We start from the raw sequence: 4,244 nt of genomic DNA on the forward strand, positions 1-4,244 counted from the left end.
TTCCCAGGCCCAAGTCTCGTGCATGTTAACGCTCTTGCCCAAAGTCCCAGGAGCTGTGGACACTTTTTTTTTTTTTGCTTGTACAAAAGGTCTTTATTGACAAGGGAGGGATGCTGTAGCACCAAGGAGGAGGGACGAGAGAAGAGAAAAGAGGAGAGTGAAGAGGAGAGCGAGGAGGAGAGAGAGGAGAGTGGAGAGGAAAGAAGAGAAGGAAGAGAAGAGAGGAGAGAAGAGAGAGTGCACCCTCATACAGGTTTGGTTAGGGGAGGTCTTAGAATGGTGGCAGGATAGTAGGGTAGCCAATAAGGAGTTACTGCTCTGGCCAGAAGAGCTGTTAGGGGCAGGCCTTAAGTTTGAAATGTTTAGTGAGACAGGTTTTGTGACCGGGATGGACACTTTTTTAAAATCAGAGTCTAACTCTGTTGCCCTGACTAGAGTGCAATGGTGTTATAGTTCGCAGCAACCTCAAGTTCTTAGGCTCAAGAGATCCTCTTGCCTCAGTTTTTCTATTTTTGGTAGAGATGGTGTCTCACTCTTGCTCAAGCTGGTCTCGAATTCCTGAACTCAGGCAATCCACTGGCCCCGGCCTCCCAGAGTGCTAGGATTACAGGCGTGAGCCACTGTGCCCAGCCTAGTCTTGGATGCTGTTGCCCACCACACAGTGACTTTGGTGTGACTGTACTGTGGCTAGAGTGTAGTTGTAGTGTGGTTTTAGTGTGGCTGTGCTATTGTCATAGGATAATTGTGGAGAGGCTGTAATGTGGCTGTACTCAGGTTGTACTGTTACTGTAGTATGGCTATAGCATAGTTAAAATGTGGCTGTAGTATAGCTGGACTGTAGTCATAGAGTGGTTGTAGTGTGGCTGTAGTATGGTTGCACTGTGGCTGTACTAGTATATTGTGGCTGTAGTGTGGCTGTTTATGGTTGTACTGTGACTTTACTATCATAGTGTGGCCATGATGTGGCTATACTGTGGTTGTAGTGTGGCTATAGTGCAACTGTAGTGTGCACTACATGTTCAAACATGTTGTACCATGTTCATAGTGTGGCTATAGTATGTCCACAGTGAGTCTGTACTGTGGCTGTAGTGTGCTTGCAGTATGTTTGCAGTATGCAGTATGTAGTGCAACCATAGTGTGGCTGTAGTTTGGTCACAGTGTGGCTATAGTGCAGCTGTCATGTGGCTGTACTGTGGTCACAATGTGTCTATAGTGTAGCTGTACTGTGGCTATACTGTGGTTGCAGTGTGTCTATAGTGTGGCTGTACTGTGGTTGCAGTGTGGCTGTATCTATAATATGTCTGTACTGTGGCTATACACTGTGGTTGCAGTGTGTCTATAGTGTGGCTGTACTGTGGTTGCAGTGTGGTTGTATCTATAATATGTCTGTACTGTGGCTATACACTGTGGTTGCAGTGTGTCTATGGTGTGGCTGTACTGTGGTTGCAGTGTGTCTATAGTGTGACTGTGCTGTGGCTGCACTATGGTTACAGTGTGTCTCTACTGTGGTTGCAGTGTGTCTATAGTCTGTCTTCACTGTGGTTGCAGTGTGGCTGTAGTAGATCTATAATGTGGCTGTACTGTGGTTGCAGTATGGCTGTACTGAGGTTGTAGTGTGGCTGTAGTGTGGATGTAGAGTGTCTATAGTATGTCTGTACTGTGGCTATACCATGGTTGCAATGTGGCTACACTGTGACTTTACTGAGATTGCAGTGTGGTTGTACGCTGGCCATAGAGTAGCTGGACTAGGATTGTACTGTGTTTACAGGGTTAAAAGGAAGTTATATATATATGTAGGTCTGGCCCACAGTGTTCAAACATGTTATCTCTCTTGCCCTCACCCCTGCTGCCCCTCTTGAGAGCGTACAGTGTTGGGTACACCTTGGGGCCCTGCTCTGTGTGTTTCAGCAGTAACTGCAGAGGGCTGGAGAGAAGGAGGTGCTCAGGGAGGACAAATCAGCTTCTAGTTACTGGCCTGAGACCCGATGACAGAGGCCATCCCTGACCTCCTTGGGCTACTTTCTTTGAAGAGCACCATCCCCGAGGTAGGCAGAGACAATGAAATTGTCTGTTCTTCACTTCCTGTTGAAGAAGCACAACGAAAAGCTGGGATGGGCAGGTTTTAAGATGGAAGAGACTTGCGACACCCCAGTTTTCTCAGTGGCAGCTTTGATGAGGAGAGAATGTTTTCTTTCTCTTTCCTTTGAAGATTTTGGGTAAATTTTCAAAGAAGCCAGTAGGCCAACTGTTAGTTAAGTTTTAAGAACATATATCCCTGGAGGTAGACACCAACTGAGAAAATGGAACACATAGGAAAAAGCAGACAAAGGAAGAGAAGAAACAGCTAAATTCATATTTCTTTAATTATGAGAAACAGAAGAAAATTTTAATGAATAGCTGTGAGCTCAGGTAGGAAAGTATTTCTAAGCACTTGTATTAAGAATATGGAATAGGGCTCAGTACCTGTAGCTCAAGTGGCTAAAGCACCAGCCACATACACCAGAGCTGATGGGCTCGAATCTAGCCCGGGCCTGCAAAACAACGATGATAACTATAACCAAAAAATAGCCAGGCATTGTGGTGGGCGCCTGTAGTCCCAGCTACTTGGGAGGCTGAGGCAAGAGAATCACTTAAACCCAGGAGTTGGAGGTTGCTGTGAGCTGTGATGTCAGAGCACTCTACCCAGGGTGACAGCTTGAGGCTATGTCTCAAAAGAAAAAAAAAGAAAAAAGAATATGTAATAGATTGAGTGAGAGATTTGAGTACATTTTAGAAATGTACATTTTATGTTAAAAAATAAAGATAAAATATATATAATGATGGAATTTAAAAATAAAATATTTGAAGTGCATGCTAAAATTTATGTCTTTGATATATAAAGAGCACTTACAAATCAATAACAAAAAAAATGGAAAATCCCAGTTTAAAAAAAAAGTTCAGTGGACATGACTCTGTAATTTACAAATAAAGACATACAAATTAAAAAAGTAGATTGGCTTGAATAATAAATACAAACAAAAATAATAGTGAAATTCCTTTTTTTCACTTAGCTTATTGGCAACTATAAAAATAAACACTCAATGTTGGGAAACAGAAACTCTGATTCAAAACTAATAAAAATATAATGTGAAATAACATTTCTGTTTTCCAATATGAATTAAAGCATTTATTTTCCTGGGCTTATCCACTTTGAATTTTGGGAATGGCTCTTAAGAAAATAATTACAATTGTCTAAGATATTAGTCACATGGTTCTTCATAATGATTTTAAAATTAAGAACACCCTGAATGTCTAAAAATAGGGACTTGGTTTAATATAGCTTGGCATAAATAATTTGGATAGAATAGTGTTCCACCAATAAAAAATCAAAATTTCAAAGAATATTAAAAAACAAAAAAAAACAGAAATACAGTACTAAGTGATCAAAGCAAGCCACAACACTCTCTATGCATAGGAAATGCAAATGTGGTTTAAAAAAAAAGATGAAGGGGGTTCCCCTACCTCCACCCCTGAGCCAAGTAAATGGCCAGAGTCCTTGTATAGGGCTCTGTGATTGACAGCTCACCAGAATCACCTGGAGAGGGCAGGGAAGTTTCCCAGGGGAGGGAGTGCAGGCTAGACAAATATGTCGGTCACCTATACAATTGAGGAACTTGATCATGAGGGTGGCATCTGCAATGCTACCATTCCCAAAGACATTCTAAGCTTGTGCTTCACAGTGACCTACAAAGCAGAATACTAAAGAATAAATTTTATATGTTTCACAAATAGGAAATAGGAAAAAATCATCACAAACCACTAATTTTCTTCTATTTATTTCCTTCTATGCATTTTGGCATTCTGCTTGTTAGTCTCAGTCCTGCCCTCATTAGCACTCTGTCTTACTTGAAATGGGGTAGGGGATGGACCAGCCAGGAGAGTCTCGAGGCTCTCAGACCAGAGCTCAGTACAAACCCCAGAGTGCAAAGCCAGGAGAGGGAGCCCAGAGCTCAGGGGACCCTTTGTCTGAGGAGGCCTCAAGGAAACTGAGGGATTCCCTGAAGCGACTGATTGCTTCCAGTTTGCAGGGTGGGCAACTTTTTATCCCAAGCCCTATCTGGGATTCTGGCATGATGGAAGTACTTAAGTGAGCTTGGCCCAGCAGAGAAGATGCAAGGGAAAGTCTAGAGTGTATATGGGGGAGGGGAGAATCATTGACCCCCTTATCTGAAAATTGACCCCAACAACAAACTTATGTCCAAGGC

This window comes from Otolemur garnettii, unplaced genomic scaffold, assembly GCF_000181295.1.
Source record: "Otolemur garnettii isolate 467f Iridium unplaced genomic scaffold, OtoGar3 scaffold00018, whole genome shotgun sequence".
NCBI classification, from domain to species: Eukaryota; Metazoa; Chordata; class Mammalia; order Primates; family Galagidae; genus Otolemur; species Otolemur garnettii.